The sequence below is a fragment of the Aedes albopictus genome, chromosome 1 (assembly GCF_035046485.1).
Source record: "Aedes albopictus strain Foshan chromosome 1, AalbF5, whole genome shotgun sequence".
In the NCBI taxonomy this organism is placed as follows: domain Eukaryota; kingdom Metazoa; phylum Arthropoda; class Insecta; order Diptera; family Culicidae; genus Aedes; species Aedes albopictus.
Window position 1 is genome coordinate 294,818,765 of NC_085136.1, and position 20,295 is coordinate 294,839,059.

Consider the following 20,295-nt stretch of genomic DNA (forward strand, 5'->3'; position numbering starts at 1 on the left):
AGAGTGCCCATTGCTTCGTGAAGATGGCAGAAACTTGCAGTGAAAAAGAATTTCGGAATTTGTTTCGATACGGGAGGTTAGCGGAAACGGAGGTACTGATATGTGGATAGTGGCTGCTCGAGTAGCAAGAAGTTCTTCGAGAGGATCGATGAGAGTGTGAAACAGGTCGTGAACTTGGCGGACGGTTCGGTGCTGCGATCCGCCGGTGTTGGAGAAGGCTTCATGGAATGCGGCGTCTCCAACGAACAAAGTGAAAATGATGGACGTACTGTACTCTCGGTCCGGATGCTGGTACAGAAGGGACTGAGCATGAACTTTGTGGAATCGAAGTGCTAGGTAATGAGTCACAGCGGGAAAGTGGAAGCCGTCGTGACTTAGTGGTGAGTTTTATGCCCTAAGGATAGCTGGAAGAGTGGAAAGTGGTAAACGCTGCGCTGGAAGAATACAACTGGGCATCGCGTTGAAGAGGAGTTTCCAGAATAATTTTTTGACTGTTATGGTGAGGGACTTCGATACTAAGTGGAACGTTGTGGCTTTGTGACTGTGTTAATGTTGACGAAGTAGGAGTATTCGGTGAAGGAGAAGGAACTTTGTGTAGGCTGTGTTGTTCAATGTTAACTTTGTGAGGACTGTGTGAATTTAAAACTTTGTAGATTTCATTATGACGAACATCAAGGAGGAGTGTTGGAATATTTGGGCCAGCCTAATATGTTGCAATGTTCAGCAGGTCACGAACGGTAATGCGTCTTATGGTCAACTTCTTCACTCCCGCTTAACTCTTCGGTGCCGGATTGTTTAGGCTTCGCTGCCGCAACCTCGCTGGCCTCGAACACGTTTCTTATGCTAGTTTTCATCACCGGGGTCATATTGGCCTCGCCGGCTCTCAAGGGTTGAGCATTGAACCAAGTGTAACTGTATGGGTAAGTCGGGCTTACCGGTTAAGGATAAACGTCTTGAAATCCCGCTTCAAGAGCGCATCAGAACTTCAAACGCACAAATCTTAAGAAGCAAGCTTCACAACAACAGTGCATTTTATTATTCTGTTCTTGCTCACTTGTAAGAAGCTTAAAATAAGAAGATCAGGTGCGCTGGTTTTGTTTACGAAGTGATTTGTGCCCTCGAAATCGTGAGTAGGTGCCAAAATCGACCATTTTGGGATTATATTAGATCTGTCCTTAAGTCGAGGTGATAAATTGGTCTTTAATAACCATCTGTCATGGATGAGGTGTATTGCGCAATCCACGTATCATTTTGGTGACCAATCAGTCCTGTAGAGTTTTTGAGTTATGATAATTCCAAGAAGCCCTTTCAGTCTGTTTGACTAAAAAATTTACTTGGAAACGACTAGTGAGATTTGGTGCAGCTTTCAGTTTTCAAGAAGACTGTCGGCTGCATACGCCTCTTCAAGACCAAATAGAATGAGAACTGGCAACGTAGTATGTCACTGAGCGAAAATCGTCGCTCAAGGCTTTTTGCAGCGGTACGGGACGAACTACGATGAGGTATTCGCATTGTTGGCAATGCAGATGACGTTACACACACGGCTGACCTTCGAGAGCATAGACTCGAGAGATGCGCATCCAGGATCAAGATTAATCGGAAAACGTACATCAAGATAGTCAAACAACTTGTTATGGAGCAGGCGAAGCCGTTGGAGATCTTTTTTGAGCTGCTTACAAAAGAAGGAGTAGACGAAGGTAATGCTCGTGATAGGAAGTCGAATTCCAGCTTGATTCTCCTGTTCGACGGAGGACGAATCTCGTGGTATTCTGGAAAGCAAACTTGCGTTGTGTAAGGTTGTCACAAGGAGATTGGTGATGCAGCGGAGAAATTGGTCCCTTTGTTTGGGGAATATTTAAGGTGAATCGAACTGGTCGAAGGTTCGATCATCTTCACAGCACTCATATCAACACAAATTCTTCGTTTTACAAGACCTGCAAGAAAAAATGTGAAATAATAGTAGTCCTACTAGAAATAGTAGTTAGGCGATCACAACTCAAAATTTCCCCCGTCCCAGAAGAAGTCGAAAATGAATGAACGCTCTATTATTTACAAAAATGTATGATGAATTCAGCACGAGCCCTACGGAGTGGCAGCAAAGACTAATTTCAAGACCTCGATGTACCAAAGAAAACGATCAAATTTTGTGTGTCCAGTCCGGTACCCAATAATATTCATAACCGTGTATTTTTTGTAAATTGCCGTTTGTGTGAATTATATTTAGCGTGTTGCACTGATCTGACAGCTCTGACAGTAAAGGACTAAACATAAATTACGTAAAGTGGGTACCGAGGATTGTTCATAATCTGCGAACTTGACTGTGGAAAAAATCGGACGCTGGTGGCAGAGTCCGCGTCGAGTTGTTCATGCCGATAATGCGTCGTTTGAAGTGTGTGTGAGGAAGAAGATTTTGTGGAAGGTTTATAGGTGAGAGCGTTCCATTTATTTACAAAATAACAGTACATATACGATAAACGGAATTCATAAAATATTTTTTTATGTATTTGCTGAACAGTTTTTGCAAGTTTCGTCATGTCATGTATGGTCCCAAATTCTCGGATCATGTGACCACTCCTTAAAAAAAAATCCCGTTTTCCCGTGACAGCCGTAGAGATACAGAGATTTCGGTATCTAGTAGCGACACACGTTACAGTAGTATACCTAAAAAAATCCATCAAGTTTTAAAGATGCAGAAATCTCTGCAGGGATCCCAAAAGTTTCTATGATTGTGATTAATTTGGAAACTCACAATTCAGCAACGTCACAAGTGTTTTCATTTAGGTTTTTGTTTTATTTAATAGATATGTATGAGCTTCTTGAGCATCTCTACTTATCATGAATGAGATGAAATACGCAGCAAATCTTCATAGAACCCCACACTATCATAATCACCAGCAGCAGTTCATTGATATTGTTGTATGTTTTTCTCATCTCCCCAACAGCACAACAAATAAACCCATTCAGTCCATCCAGCAGAACAAGCGCGTGGTGAGACAAAACGCCGCTAGTCGCACGCCACCAGTGGTGACTTCGCGTGATACGCCTCCATCCGGCGCGACACGCACGCAGTCCGTAAAGCAGAGAGAAGTGACAACCCGAAGAGAACAATAATCGCGCATATTGCGTGCGTTTTGGTTTTGGTGCGGCCACTGCGGCGAGTGATTTCATTCATCGAGAGCGAAACAGGTCGCTCCGCCGCGACCAGAAGAGCGACGTCACTATACACAACACAAGAGAAGTGGCGACGGGTGCTGCTACTGGCTGAGTTGAGTGAGCGAATCGAGGCGTGAAGCACAGTTCGAAATCCGTGTGCACAGTTCCGTTCAAAGTGTGCTGCCGACAAGTAGTAATACACGGTAGAGTGAGTGAGCTGTGTGCTGCAAGCCAAAAGCTGTGAAAAGTGAAAGAAGGCAAGCCGAAGCAAGCAAACGCACGGGCAACGGGGCAAGAAAAAAAGTGAAGTGATCAGGAAAATATCGCCGCTAGATGCAGTGATGCTGCGCCTTGCAGAATCCTAGTGAGAAAAATCGCCACCGGAGACGGTGTTTGAAGTGTGAAAATTAAAGTGCCAGAACGGTGCTCGGTGGAGAAATTTTGGGTGTACCACACCCCGAAAAAAGCAAAGATTTAGAAGTGCTGAGTAAGTGGGAAAAAATTCTGGTGAAGTGTTTCATGGCAACGCAGTTTCGTGCGTGAAGAATTTGGTGAATTGACTCCGACGGTATCGATTGAAAACCCGTAGAGGAACTCGTCTTCGTCATCTCCTGCGTCTTCGGTATTGGGAGCCATTTGGAACCATATCGCTGGTTAACTGACCCGCCTGCCGACTGCTAATGGGTTCCCGTTAATCGCGCATCAAAGAGAGCAGTTCCCGAGCAGGTGAGAACAAGATGCAATTATTGTTCATTGGGCAAAGCCGGGGGAATACGCCGAAGCGCACGGGCGCGGAAAAGCCGTATTGGGCGGACTGCTGCAAGCCGAATGGCACGGTTTCATTCCGGGGCCTGGCCATTCTTGGTTACTATCTGTCATTCACACGCAACACCGCACACCGAAGGAGGTGAAAATATTTTCGTACATTTTTTTGACAGCTGGATTATCTATCATGCAGCATGCATTCGTATACAACAGGGGTTTGCAGACTTGTGAGTGGCGGAGCACTTCAGCTTACATGTTCTGTTTTTGCTTGTGAAAATATTGTTATAAAGCCCGACGCGGGTTATAAACCCACGACCCTGGGATTAAGAGTCTCATGCTCTACTGACTGAGATAGCCTGGATATAGCTGTAAACGTCAGCTCATTGTTGTGTCTCTTAAAATTATTAGCTTTGCATTCCATCATAATTTTTAAACGAATTTCTTGCATGGACTGGAAGATAGTTAAAGACATTCTTCATACATTTTCTTGAATTTTTTCTCCAAATCATTATGGAAAACTGGCAATTTCATCCTGTTTCCTTGATTAATTACAATATGGTCTTTACAGATTGATACCAGATTACCTATGGATAAAATCATTAGAAGGTTATTCTAATAAATCTTTGATGAATTCTTAGAGGTCTTACGAAATCTACGACAAGTTCTTCGATAAATTCTTGTCAGACTTTCCTCGAAAATGTTTCATTAGATGCTTATAGAACCTTCTTAGTCATGTTCTGATAAAATTCTCACTGACTTCGCGCTAGATGTAGTAAAGAACTAAAGAATCTGAAAGTTTGTCAATTAAACCATCAAATTCTTCAAATGAGCTTGAGAGATGAGACGAGCTTCTTTTTGGCAAATCGTTAATTGAACCGTTGATCACATTCTGACAACCCCCTCGATATACAGTCAGGTTTTTTTTTACGCGGTTTTTTTTACGCGGTTTTCATTTACGAGGTTTTTTTTACGCGGATTTTTGAATTAACGCGGTTTTTTTTTACGCGGATTTTTGAATTAACGCGGTTTTTTTTTACGCGGATTTTTGAATTAACGCGGTTTATTTTTACGCGGATTTTTGAATTAACGCGGTTTTCATTTACGTGGATTTTTAATTTTAGGCCGGAAGTTTTCCAAGCATTATTATAGAGTTTTTCTACACATTTCTGTAGTTTTGGTGCTTAACAGCATTAAAAAGGTAGAACATGATGCAGAGTAATTTTCTGGATATCCAAGGACATCCAAACTGTTCTTGAGTTTAGATCCTAAAGTCTACGTCTGTAACGGTAACTTCTTGCATTATACAAAGCAACGGTTTGTAATCTATTATGTCCAGTAAATCTTTTGAAAGTTCAATAGACAGTTTCAGATCAGTCGGGATATCCTAGGTCATCCAAACTGTTTTGGAGTTTATATCCCATATTCTACGGGTGCAGCGGTAACTTCCTGCATTATACAAAGCAACGATTTGTAATCTATTAAACCCAGTAAGTCTTTTGAAAGTTCAATAGACAGTTTCAGATCAGTCGGGATATACTAGGTCATCCAAACTATTCTGGAGCTTAGATCCTAAAGTCTACGGGTGTAGCGGTAGCTTCTTGCGTTATACAAATCAACGATTTGTAATCTATTATGCCCAGTAAATCTTTTGAAAGTTCAATAGTTTTAGATCAGTCAGGATAACCTAGGTCATCCAAACTGTTCTGAAGTTTAGATCCTAAAGTTTACGGGTGTACCGGTTACTTCATTCACAATACAAAGCTACGACTTGTAATCTTTCATGACTTACTGAACATCTCAATGTTTAATAGACAGCATCAGATCTGTTGAGATGTCTAAGAACATCCAAACCGTTCTTGAGATTACATGAACTTTTTTCATTGAAATAATCTCGCTTTTCGTGTTCAGCATTAGCGTGGTGCTGACGGTGTTGGGCAACCGCGCGAGTTACGGAAGGTTAAGTGAACATGATTTACTGCCTGTACTTCGGCACTTATGCGACAACTGTGAGATGGAGTCTTAACAACGAACCGGTTTAAACCAGTGTTGCAAAACTTCATCTCATTCATTTGAACACTAACCAACAAATCTTTTTAGTCATTTTTCCTTCTATTCATGTTCAAAACGATTTCATTCAATCAGAGCACCTATCAAATGAGAAGCGAATCCTTGTCAATTGAATACATTGTCACTCGAATGAGTAGCTGGGCACGAAACACGAGAAAACCCAGCAAAATTCCGCCAGACTGAAAAAATATCGAATGTCGGGTCAAAGTCGGGTTAATTTTTATTGAATGTTGGGCCACTGTTGGACCAACATCGAACAAGTATTGGGTCCATGTTGGGTTTGGTGGCCAAAATAAAAATAGGTGAATGATAGGTTGATGTCGGGTTTGACGTCATCAATGATAAGCTTTAAACCTTTTAGCAACAGCTTGGCAGTTTGTGTAACTTGTAGAAATTGTGAGTTTCAGGCAAAAATCTTAAAATATTGTTTTAAAATAATTCGTTTAGTTCATTTTTTAATATAAAATCGAGAAGAAAATTATTGAGTTAAAAGTTATAAAACATGGTTTTCATTTACGCGGATTTTTGAATTAACGCGGTTTATTTTTACGCGGATTTTTGAATTAACGCGGTTTTTTTTTACGCGGATTTTTGAATTAACGCGGTTTATTTTTACGTGGATTTTTGAATTAACGCGGTTTATTTTTACGCGGTTTTTTTTTACGCGGTATGTATCCCCCGCGTAAAAAAAAACCTGACTGTACAACACACTTGGCGCTGCTGGCTGGCTGACTGGCCTGGCCTATGTACTGTATAGTCTCTCCCTCCCGCTATATTGTGTTTGTGCCGGACCGCGCCGCTGCGATGCTGTCGGACACACGGTGACAAGTGTTTGTGTGTACGTGCAGCAGTCACCACCGATGACCGTCTCTCCCGGTTTGGCTCTTGGCTGACGGAGCAGACGACTGTGTGGTTTGTTGTGTTGGTGACGCTGAATGACGCTCTCGACGAGCGACAAGCTGTGTGTGCGACCGATGTAGCTACCGCAGGCAGAGCTCAGAGGCAGGCAGGTTGGCACAGAAGGTGCGTCGAACGACCGAGGAGAGGGGATCAAAGTAAAGTTGCATGGATTTACGGCTGTTTTTAAGCAGATTATAATTGTGTTTTAATGTGAGAGACAGCAGAGAGTTTGAACCCGCCAGTAGGGGTGACAGAGGGCCGGTGTGTGAATTGTATGGTAAATAGGAATTTTTGTTCTTTTGACCTGCATGCCGCTGCTGGCGCTTGGGCCCGGAGCTGCTAATGTGCGATGGAATTTGCGGTGAAGAATGCAGATTTATTGAGGGTTCGCTTAGAGATGAGGTGCCATGTGAATGGAGGAGTTACTTAATAGTAGTTATTCATGTAGAATCCAGAAGATCGATAAAAATGTAAATGCAAGTGTTTGAATGTTTAAGAACTTGTATGTGTTATCTTTTTATCACAAAAACAACCTGTAGCAGTGAAATTGATGATAACTTTCATCCTAGATTTTGGAATAATTTTTGATAGCGATCTAACGCGTAAAATCATCTTATAGCGATGTTAAAAATATTACAGTTCGATTTAGAATAGGAAACAGACAAGGAAGGATTATGTTCTCGTTCATGATCAGCTTAAAAAGTGGCAACTTACTTTCCTTAAGGCATCTGTTGCAAAAATAAAAGAAAATAAATTAAAATTTAAAAATTAAAGAAGGATTAACATATCACGATACACAGAACCTTACAAATGCACAAACAAGAAACATCACAAATTTACACAGCACAATACAGAACATAAATGTGCCCTATTATACAGATGGATAACACCTTCCGATCACAGGGTGACGAGGTTTCATTAATTGGTTTGTGTCCATCAGTCATCCTGGAATTTGTATTTTATTCGGCAGTTCGCCTCTTAGTTGACAGTCATTGCTGTTGCTTTCATAGCTTGGTTTTGTCTAGGAAAACTAATCCTAATCGGGCATCCCATTTCGGCTCCCTCGGTAGTTGGTCTGAAAATGGATTTCGAAGTTTGATATCCATATTGAGGTCTGTGTCATTAGACATAAGGTCACTAGGCATAAAGGACAGTTGATGTAAAGCGAAGGGTGAAAACAATAGATTTTGTTTTACAAAAATCCAACAATTTGAAAATACAGTCTTTGAAACAGGAAATTAAAAAAAAAAGACGTGGATACCGTCTTCAGCCAGAGGCTGTACAGACTGAATGAAACTTGACACTAGACAAGGGACACACAGAGGATGCATCAGTGGATACGGAGAAAAAACTATTCTCACGAAAAGTTTCATCGCCCGGAACGGAAATCGAACCCTCATCCCACAGCATGGTGCGATTAGAAGCTTGATGACCCTAACCACACTGCTATGAGGCTCCACTTGGTTTTTAAAATCGATGTCAGACAATATTCGTAAAATTTTGTGGATTAATCAACATATATTATTGAGTTCAATTGTTCGAAAATCTAGAGGGCATCATTCCCACATGTTTTGAGCATTTCTTCGAAAATTCCTGTTTTCCAGTAATTCCTTTGGATTTATTTTCGGCATTTTTTTTTTTGAATTTTTGTTTTTTTTTTTCAATTTGGTAAGTAATTTATATGGGAACTCCTCCGGCATATTCTTTGGAATTTCCTTTGGTAACTACTTTGGAAATTTATGTGGCAATGAATAACTAAAGAAACTCACATACAAACTGCCGAAGGAATTGGGGAATAGTTCCCTGGAAATTTCCAAATATATGATGGATAATTTTTTGTTGGGATTTGAACCACTGCGACCGTGATGGATGATGAATTTCTAGTTAACTTACCGTGGTAGCTGCCTTACACATAAATAATGAAAGGAGTTATCTAAGGATTAAAAAAAAGGTTGATATTTATAAAAAAAGTTACCGAAGGAATTTTCGAAGAACTAGATGTATAAGTTTTGTAAGAATTATACAAGCAATTTGCAAGAATTTCAGCAGTAATCCCTAAAAAAAGTGCCGACCAGAACATTTATCAGTTCAAGATTTTCTAAAGCAATCCCGGTAGAAATCCCTAAAGGAATCCCGGGAGGATTTCCTAAAGGAATTCAGGGAGTCAATCTGGTAGAATCCTGAGAGTAACCTCAGCTGAAAGTTCGACTGAAAGAATCACAGAAGAAATCTCGGAAGGAATTACTGGAGAAATCCCGAGGGAAATTACTGGAAAAAAATCCGAGAAGAATCTTTCAAGGAATACCAACAGGAATCGCGGTACGTATACCTGAAAGAATTACACTAGGATTCTCTGAATATAATGTAATAGATGTAGGTACACTAGAGTTTGAAATCGACAATGTAGTGTAAATAATTATTATGTAATTACTTTTATTACTTGACGAAGAGTAAACAAAATTTTATGAAAAAAAAAAATATAATAGAATTCTTTGAAAGAATACCAGCAGGAATCTGTGAAGTAATTCCAGCAGGAATCCTGAGGAATACCGGCTAGAATTTCTGAAATAATCCTTTTAAGATTTTCCAAATCAGGAATTACTTTATTCCTGGAGAAATCCCGTAGAAAACACCTGATGAAATCCTCAGAGGAATTATGGCAGGAATCTCGGTAGGAAGTTCAGCAGGAATCCCTGGAAGAGCCATAGAAGTAATCCCGGAAGGAATTATTGAAGAAATCTCTGGAAAAACTCGGGAAGAATTTTTGAAGGAATTCCGGCACGAGTACCTTAAATTTCTAAGGTTGTCTGAAGAAATCTCGGCATATACCTTTTCGAAACGAATCCCAAATGGATTGACAGCAAAAATTTCGGACATAATATTTGAATGAGTTCAATCCCTGAAGGAATGCCGAATAGCATATCTAAAAGAATCCTTTCAGGAATTTCTAATGCAATCGCTGCTGAAATCCCTGAAGAGATCTCAGGGGCAATCCCTACAGCAATTCCGAAAGAAACATCCGAAGAAATCCCTGGAAGAATCCTGGGAAGATTCTGAAGGCAGTGTTGGGAATATTCACTTGCAAGAGGTATACTCACTTGCTTCCATCTTCCATCATCAGAGCTGTGAGCACGAGGTGAGTAAAATGAGTGTAATTTATACTCACCTCGTGCTCACACCTCTCTAACGACTTCTGTTTGCATGTGCGACCTCTACTTTATTCGACAAACTTTTAGATAAAACTATAATCTAAAAGTCCTTCAAATACCTTTTTTGATAGCATGCTTCTCAACTGAGATAGTAGCAAGTGAGTATAACTTTCCGCAAGTGAGTATTCCTAACACTGCCTGAAGGTATCTCGAGAAAACTTTATCTTATCTAATCCTTACGGTCTTACAGGCCCCCTTCTCGTCTTCAATAGAGTTCAGCGAACCTCTATCCTAACCCTCAACCATACCATCTACCCTACCCTCTACCCTATCCTCTACCATCACCTCTATCCTATCTTCTACACTACCTTCTACCGTACCCTCTAGCCTAATCCTTCACCACATGCTCTACATTATCCTCCATTCTACCATCTACCCTAACCCTCTATCCTACCATCTACCCAGCTTTCACCCTTTTACTGGTCAAGTCCTATCGATAGATACCTATATTGCATGGTAACATAGGTCAACGTACCATTCCGTGGTTGCCATCTTTGATTAAAAAAAAGGGTTAAATATCGATTTTGGACTTCTACTCATCAAGCCCGGGAAACCATATTATCATAGCTCAAAATACTATTCTGCAGTCACCATCTTGGATTATGGATCGCCATCGTGGATTTCAAAATGGCGTTGCATATTTATTTTGCAGTTCTACTCATCATACCCTATTGATAGATACCTATATTGCATGGTATCATAGCTCAAACCATAATTCCGTGGCCGCCCTCTTGGATTGTGGTTCACCATCTTGAATTATGGTCCGCCATATTGGATTTTAAATATTTATTGTTGACATCTATTCATTAAGCCCGATCGATAGATACTCATTATACATGGCATCCGAAGCCGCATTGCAGTTAAATAGCATACATTGTGGAGTTTTGGCAGCCATTTTGGAACCTAAACCGTCATCTTGAACCCGCCTTGACAACCATTAGAAATGACAAATATTAAGCCAAACAAGCCCAACAAATGACCAACAACAACGTGAATCATAGCATTCTTGGATCAATGTCGAACTTAAATGGAAAATATTTGGCATAATGACAAACAGTGTAATGGCACCTTAAGGAATGTGTATGCTAAATTTGATTGAAATTGCTTGACGCATTCTAGAGTTATGTCGAAACATTCGGCCTATTCGCGAATAACTCCGGAATATTGACTTTTTTAACTACTCTGCCTAAGACATGAATTGATGATGATGATCGTTGATCGTTGATCGAACTCTGCCGAAGACATGAACTATAAATTATTAACCATTGTCAATATTCCAGGAAAATAAAATTCTTTCGAATTGGAAATGAAGCTCCTAGATCGTGACAGTATGTAATCTCTGTAGCATAGTTTACGCCACCTAGTGAACCAGTTACAAACTATATTATCCACTATGAGCAAGGTATGCATGTGGAGACCATCCTCTCTGAAGAAGGTATTCTAAAATGTTGCTCAATTCTGGAGATATTCGCGTCAAAAGGACTGTCTTATTTATAGGACGTTGGGCGTTCGGGGCTTCTGTCCTATAAATAGGACGCTGGGCGGATATGTGTTAAGTTAATATGAAAAATACTATTAGTTATCAGCGCCAGTCCCCACTATGAACGAACAAACAAAGGGAGCAAAGATAAACCGAACTAACAGCGACCGCTGTTCCTCATCGGTAGGATGATTCGTGAAGCAAACTGATCGTTCGTTCTCACTCGCTGAAGCGAGTGAAAAGTTGCAGAAATGATTCAGTGGATTTAATAAACATTTTGTTGGTAAAGGACTGCTGGACTTGTATATTATAATCGATTTAAATGGATCTTATGCCATTTGCACTGTCATAACGAAATAAAATCCGAGTACAGGTCGGACTCGATTATCCGGGGGCTCAATTAACCGGGGGCCCGATTATCCGGGGCTCGATTATCCGGGGAAAAGTTTGTTTTTGCTTTGTTTACAAATTTTTAGATTACAATATGTCAACAAATGTGATAAACATCAAATACAACACCTGTAAGAAGGATTTAGCCTATTTAAAAAATGTTTTTATTTTTTCACATTTCTCAGTTAAAATTTAATTTTTAAAAAACATGGTTGTAATAATACTAGACGTTGAGTTTAGGCACTACAACGTCATGTATGATAGCTTCTATATTTAACGAACAGTTTTTAATTGAAGAACATCAAAAATAAAAGAAAAGAAGCATGGCTCGATTATCCGGGTGATTCGATTATCCGGGGTGAAATAATTTTGGAGTCACCCGGATAATCGAGTCCGACCTGTATATTTGTTACCATATGCAATGGCAAAGAGCCTCACTTTGCTGGTTAATCATCACTCACTCTCAGTAATAACTTTTATTGCACACACAAAACACACACACATACACACTTGACGAGCTTTTGTGAAAATAATATACATTTCAAACGAATTCTATTGTTTGTTGTTCCTTAAGTTTTCCTTAGTCTGTTTTAATAAATTCACTTCAGCGACCTCTATCTGTTCTTGTTTTTCATTAAGTTTTATGATCTTTTTGAGTAGATTTCCGTCATTGATTTAGTTTGAATGTTTGTATATAAGTTCTAGTGCGTTTAGGGTTAATTTTCTGCCAGCGACCGTTCGAGGAAGCCCTTGAGTACGGAGTCGTCATATTAGTCGGGCAAACCTAAAATGAACCGGTGGTCTCTCGCTCGCGAGAGTGGCGCAAAAGCCATCGCGTTTTACAGTCTCTCGAGCAATTCGGCGAACGGTTACAGCAGATAAAAAAAATTAAAATTGTAAAGACAGTAGTTTATTTTCTATGAAAATATGAAATTTGTGTTTAAAACCCTATTTTCTCAAAAAAATTACGTGTTACAGAAGTTCTTAGGTCAGATTGCAAATCAGAATATGAAAATCTATTGAATATAAATATTGGTAAAGATGGGCAGATAAAAAAAATAAAATTATAAATACAATAGTCTATTTTCTATGAAAATATGGAATTTGCCAATAAAACCTAATTTTTCTCAAAAAAATTACGTATTACTAAAATTATTAGGTCAGATTCAGACTCAGTGGATCAAAATCTATTGAATATGAATATTGGTTATAATGAGCAGATGAAAAATTTAAAATTTTAAAGACAATATTAAATTTTCTTTAAAAATATGAAAATTTGTGAATAAAACCCTATTTTTCTCAAAATTGTACGTGTTACAGGAATTCTGAAGTCAGATTTGGATTCAGCGGGCCAAATTCCATTAGAAATGGAACAAATGGTCAAAGTACGTGAAAAAGTTTCAATTTTGTCGACTAGTGTTATATTTCCAGTATATCGAGATAGGCTGAGAAATTTCTGTCCTGCACATGGTCCCCGGGCCGAAGCATTCTCAACCATTATTATTATATTGAACACAAATCGACAATGCAATCTCGATGCACGTCCTTCATCCCGTTCCCGGTTGAGCCCAACAGGAAATTAATCGTATCAAGCGACCGCTGCCACAAATCCGACCTCTTATCTTGCAAACGTCGTGGTCGTCGTCATCGTTTGGTTTGCTATCTGTCCATCCGTCTGTCTACCGCGATGACTGCGCCTATCGGTTAATTGTTTTCCACTCTCACTAGTCACCACCACTTACACTTGCCAGCCAGCCATACTCACTCTCATTATCTGGTAGGATGGCGAACGCAACCATCAATAATCCACTGCCACCAGCATGCAGCACACCACCTAGTTGGTAGAGGTAACCACAGGATAGATAGGTCGATAGATAGATATCTAGATTAGTACACAACAACGAAAACATCCCCGCGGCGGGGCTAGTGCCTTGCAATCAGTGGCACACCACCGAGACCATGTCACCCAATTGAAATAATTGCATTTCAGCTGGTCTCTTCACCCACCCGACCCCTTCGTCACCCGGCAATGTGTATCAGTTTTGAGGCTTGGCTTGGACTTACAGCTATAGTGTCAGTACACCAACAACAACAACGCCACTGGGTACCGAACTCAAATCATTTAGGTACTGTGTACTGGGGGAAAGTTGAATCAGCTATTAATTTATAAAATCACTCAAAATTCAAACTTTGGGCTATACGGTAAACATACGGGTATTCAGCATGATCATACTGAAAGTGACGGGTTCGATTCCGGGTTGGTCAAGGGACTTTTCGTAATGTAAATTTCCTTGAGCTGAGAAGTAGGGTTTGTTTCATTGGTGACGTGACGCCAATTTGTTTTGAAAAAGTTCGTTTGGTGGTAGAACTTCCCCAGATGCTCATGAAACTGTTCTATTCATCCCCAATTCACGGTTACATGCGCAAAATGCTTTCGTTTTGTCAATGTAAAAGACATGATATCTCGCTTGCCTCCTGCCTGCTCTGCGTGTGTTCATAGGCCGTCGTCGCTGACCCACTCCCATCGCGTACCGACCTGCCTAGTTGATCGTCCATGGTCCATCGGGGCTTTGTATGGGACTATAGGTATATGCGTAGCTAGTTCCGTTCTATTGCTTCGCAACTAGGCGTGGCCCCTGTTGCACCCGGCGGCGATTGACGCGGCCGGTCGGATCGAATCACGACGACGACGGCCAACGGTGTGGTGGGATGATGCCCGTTCAAGGTGCCTATTCGGAATAAATCACTCTAGCTGGCACGCGATATTTGCGCGAATGGAAGAACTGCCGCTGGATGCCACCGACCGCCACAGCAGCACCGCGGAAACCTGTTGAAGCTGCTGGGTTGCGCAGTGGTTCAGAAGGTTAGATTTGGTGGATAGTAATTATTAGGATTCAAATGCATGGGATTCTCCGGTACTCATCCAGGGTTTCTGCTACTTGGAGGAAAATTTTGGCAGAAGACACGATTGCTCGAGGATTAAGTAAATCATGCAAAATTTCTGCGATTATAATCGCATTTATAATTTATAATTATTTTTTGACAAGTACTTGAGACCAGTGCTTTAAAAATTAAGCTTTTTTTCTCAAAACGAAGCCAAATTTGGCGCTTTTCAACCCAGAGCGGTAGCTGTATGCCTTTATTGGCTAACATGCTTCAGAAGCAACTGGAAGCATGAGCAATCGAATTTATCACTGAGAGTGAGAAACAATGGTTCAGCAGTGTTGTGGCTCTCTGAATCGTTCTCTTCGCCGGTGTATACTACGGGAATGAATATACTTGGATTTACCCCGTTATTACTACACTGCAAATGTGTGAAATGACCAAAAATGAGTCTGCGTAGTTTATGGACGGACAGCGCCTAACACCGGACCCAGGATGGAGCCTTGCGGGACTCCTGAGGTTATGTGAACGCACTCCCGACCCCCTCCGTGTCGTAAACTAGTACTCGATTTTGGAAGTAGCTTCCGAGAATCTTGTACAGGTACCCGGACATTTTCAGATATAGGAGTGCATCGGCAATAGCCAGCCAACTTTCTTTATTAAACGCGTTCGCTACATCCATAGTCACTACTGCACAGTAGCGCTATCTCGGCGGTTTTCTAACCGACAGAATAGCGTCTACGGTCGATCACCCCTTCGGGAAATCGGACTGGTTGCTCGAGAGTTCATTTACTCCTCGGTGTGTCTCAACATTCTATTGAGATGATGCATATTGGTCTATATGTCGACGGGCCTTTGGGTGGTTTCCCCGTCTTTGGCTCTGCCGCTTCCAAACTTCTGGGAAAACTTCCTCGTCCAGGCATTTCTGCATAGCAGATCTGAACATCTCTGCAATAGCTACTTCTAAGGCCAGGTTCGGAACTCCGTCTTGGAGAAGACTACGGACTACTGGGTCTCCAGTTAGCCTAGTAATTAAAGCTATGGATCGCCAATTCGGAGACGGCGGGTTCGATTCCCGTTCCAGCCGTGAAACTTTTCTCGGCTCCCTGGGCATAGTGTATCGTTGTACTTGCCACACAATGTACAAATTCATGCAATGGCATGCAAAGAAAGCCCTTCAATTAATAACTGTGGTAATGCTATAAGAACACTAAGTTGAAGAGAGGCAGGCCAAGTTCCAATGCGAACGTCGAGCCACAGAGAAGAAGAAGAACTACTGGAGCGAATGCTACCCCACAAAGCGAAAAGTTCTTCACATCCTGGGGATTATCTATGATCCACTGGGCTTAATCGCTCACTATCTAATGTTCTTAAAGGTACTGCTACAGGAAATCTGGTGAACGTCGCGTATCAGGCCGTGAATCGGGAGTAGGGTATTGATTCCCTTATTAAGCATGTGGCTCCCATTTTCATCCCACGAAAAACAAAGGATTGAAGCGCTGTTTGTTTTGTTTTTTATTTTTTTATTTTTTGTTAGAAGTGAGCACCCATGAAAACAAAAAGAACGGAGTCAATCGGTGCCGTAATCGCTTGTTTTCGAATAGGATGAAAATGGGAGCATGAGATTACTGATGGCACACATACCCTAATTCTAAAAGTGGCAGACGTGGTCAATGCTTTTTCCGGTTATCGAATGTCTCCAAGTTCCACGCTGCTATCGCCTTTAAACGTCAGCAGCAGAAAATACAGAGATACAATTGCAGATCGGACTCGATTATCCGGAGTCGCTTACTGACGGTATGACAACCGTTTTGTATCTTCGTTTCGTGGAAGCAGGAACTGTTGAATGCTCGTTAGTTACAGCGACAAACCGCGTAACGCCTCTGAAATACCTAACTTTACCTAGATTGGAATTCCCAGTGGCGCTCATTGGCACAAGGCTTGCATTTTATTATCCAGACCTGGCCTTGTTGATCACGATTCGGACATAGGAAAATTTCGTCAGCTTGTTCATTGGTGATTTAATTTTGCATGCGGGGTTCGTGTGCGTGGGAAAGTGTACTGATTTATGATTTGTTGATGGCACGGTGGTGGCACCCCTGCAGGAGGTCCTTCTGGGAATCCGTAGAAATTCTATCCAAGATTACTCCAAGAAATTTTGAGATTTTTCTACAAATTTGTTCCAGGACTCCTCCAGGAGTTTCTTGTGACGTTTCCAGGAAGCTCTTGATGAGATTTTTCTGGATTTTTTTAGGATTCTTTTGGAAGTTTCATCTGGGATTCTTCCAGGAGTTTCTTCTGAGATCCCTAAAGAAGTTCCGTCTTGGATTCCTACATGAGCTCTTGCCAGGATTCCTCCAGGCAGCTTTTCCGAGATTCTTCGAGAAAATTTTTCTGGAATTTATTAATAAATACCTTCTGAGATTACTTCAAAAGTTCCTAAATTCCCTTCGAAATTCAAAAATCTTTCAGAAATTAATTACGAGATTCCTAAAGGAATTCCTTCTAGGATTACCCCAGCCATTTTTCCTGAGATTCCTACGAAAATTATCCATCTACGATTGTTTTTTTTTTTCGGAGTTCCTTCAGAAGTTCGTCTAGGACTCTTTCTGAGATTCTTTAAAGGTTCCTCCAGAAACTCCTTTCAGGATTCCTTCGGAGGTTCATTCTGGGACTTCATGGGATATCTCGAGGAGTTCCCGGAATCCTTCAGGAATTCCACCCGTTTTTTGTCTTACAGAAAATATGCCTGTGGATTCCAGCATTTTCACTCGGGATTTTCCGGAATTCCTCCAAGAGCTCTCTCGGGGATTGCTTCAGGAATTCCTTCTAAGATTCCTACAGAAACTCCTTCCACAATTCCGTCCGGGATTTCTTGCAGGAATTTCATTCGAGATTCCACCCGGAGTTCCTTCTGGGTTTTCTCGTGGAATTCATTCTGAGATCCTTCCAGGAATCTTACACAAACTTCTTTCAGTATTCCTCCAAAAACTTCTCCGGGTTTCTTCTAGGGGCTCCTTCCGGGATTTTTTCAGTAGCTTCTTCTGGGATTGCTTCTTGAATTTCTTCAGGAACTCCTTCGTGGATTCCCTCGGGAACTTCTTCCGTGATTCCTTTGGGAACTCTTGCCGGGATTGTTCCGGGAAGTTCTTCTGGAATTCTTTCAGGAATTGCTTCCGGGATTTCTTCAGCAACTCTTTCCAAGGTTCATCTAGAAACTCTTGTTTTTTGGGTTCCTCTAAGAGTTCCGTTCAGAATTCCTGCAGATCCTTCTGGAATTTCCCCAGATGTTAATTCTGGAATTCTTTCAGATGTTTCTAATGGACATCCTTCAAGAGTTTATTGGAAAGTATATTGAGGAATTCCTCCTGCAGATTTTATTTATTGCATTCGTCATGATGTTCCCACAGGATTTTTTTGTGGAAATACTCTAGCAAGTTTCTTTTGGTTTACCTATAACAGGAGTTTCTAGAGAAATCTCAAATGAAGATTCCGAAAAAATCCATAACTAAACCCCTGGAAGATTTTCATCTAGAACTCCCTAGGAATCCAACAAGAAACTCCTTGACAAATTTCTTGGTGGAATCTCGGTTAGAATTCCTGTGGAATACAAGACATGTTCAATTAAATCAAACCACCCATGAAAAGCTGACGTTTCGTGGCCTTGTTGTTTTGGACTTGGAGCAACTGAGTTGACTACGTGTTTTGTGCGAAGGCAAGGTGCATACGCAAGTAAATGGATTCGTGAAAGCAATTTCCGCTATAAATATGTATTATCAGCTCCAAAACCATTCATTCCGGTGTCATTTCGGACGTCTTCGCCAAAACGAACTCCACCGAACAAGAAAAATATCTTTACTGAAATCCGTTTGATGAGGCATTTTGCGTTTTGCAGTTGATATCGAAACCCTAAGAAAGGACGACACGGGACTGCTTTCGTAATACAGTCAGGTCTTTTTTTTACGCGGTTTTCATTTACGCGGCCGCGTAAATGAAAACTCCATACAAAAAAAAAAATCATCGCCTTATTTTTTCATGATTCGTCGAGAAATGGTGAGACTTTTTTTACGCGTTTTTTTTTTTTTAAATTTTGAACTGATTTTTTTTTAAGGCGGTGCGTATCCCCCGCGTAAAAAAACCTGATTGTATGTATTGAGATGGCGTACATCAAACATCAGAAGACATGGGTACACCAGCTAGCCAGTTCTGTAAAGAACCTGGACATGCTGAGCCATTGTTAGATTGCCGCCTTCATGATTCTCATGAAGCATTTTTAAATAAAATGACCAAATAAAAATGGTTTTCGGAAAAAAGAAAACCCTTTTTTTACCAGGAGAAAAAATCAGAATTAAGATATGTTTCCTCTAAATGTGTACGAAACTGATATTCAAAATAGTGCCTCGTTATTTAATAGAATATCATAAACTAAAAAATGAGGAAATGTTCCAACCTAAAGATCAAGTTCCTGACGCAGAATGGCAGAATTGCACTTTTAAAAAGAGTGGATTAGAGGAACATTAAATTGTTAAATTGATTATTTAAATTAAAAGCTACAGCAACTGTGGGGCAACTATTGGTTGAAATCTGGCAAGATTCCGATGGTGGGAGTAAAGATGAGTTTGAAGAAAAGGAATTTCGAAAAGAATGTAAGAGATGTTCAGATAGCTGTTTCTGTAGGAAGCCCTTCTGGGATTTATCCAAGTTTTTTTTCTGGCATTCATGCAGGCATTCTCGTGGAGCTCTTGCAAGATCTTCTTCCTGGATTTATTAGTAATGACCTCCCCTACGGAGGCAAATCATTTTAATAGGGAATAAAAAAATAATAGAATTCCTTCAAGAATTCCTTTAGGAACTTCTTGGATTTCTCCAGAAGTTATTTTACTGGTTCCCACAGTTCCTTCTGAGATTCCCTCAGGGTTTTCTTCTGAGAATATACCAAGACTCCTTCAGGGGTCCCTCAAAGTTTTTCATATGGGATTTCTTCCGGGACTCCTTCAAATGTTCTTTCTCTGTTGGCTTCGGAAATTCTTTCCGAAATTTCTTAAGAAATTTCTTTGAGATTCCTTCCAGATTCCTCCAGGAACTCTATCCGAGATTCCTCCAGCAAATTACTTCAGGTTTCCTCCAAGAACTTCTTCGTAAATTTCTCTTGTAGTTCTTTCTGTGATTCCACTAGGATATCCTGCTGGATTTCTTCGTCCAGTAAATATTTCCGGCATACCCCCCCGGAACTTCTTCTGGAATTTCTGCAGTTGCTTCTGATATTCCTTCGGAATCCTCTTAGATGCTTCTAATGGCTTACGTAGTTATTTAATCTGTTTATTGAATCACCTACAAAGTTTTGTTTGTTTAGATCATACAGTTCGCCATATTGAAATATAGATGGCACAAATATCCCAAATGGAGGATAACGTGCTTCTGGAGCCGGCCTTCTGAAGGGCTCCGGGT

The 20,295-nt window shown here is 40.7% G+C and overlaps 1 long non-coding RNA gene across 7 annotated transcripts in view; it reads left to right on the forward strand.

Annotated features, from left to right (window-relative positions):
• The window catches only part of LOC109414753 (uncharacterized), an 85,405-nt gene that overhangs the window by 12,604 nt on the left and 52,506 nt on the right, over window positions 1–20,295 (forward strand). For all 7 annotated transcript variants that reach the window (XR_009996566.1, XR_009996560.1, XR_009996564.1 and 4 more), the window contains exon 2: window positions 2,943–3,879. This is a non-coding gene — a long non-coding RNA (uncharacterized LOC109414753). The remainder of the gene's footprint in view (window positions 1–2,942; window positions 3,880–20,295) is intronic.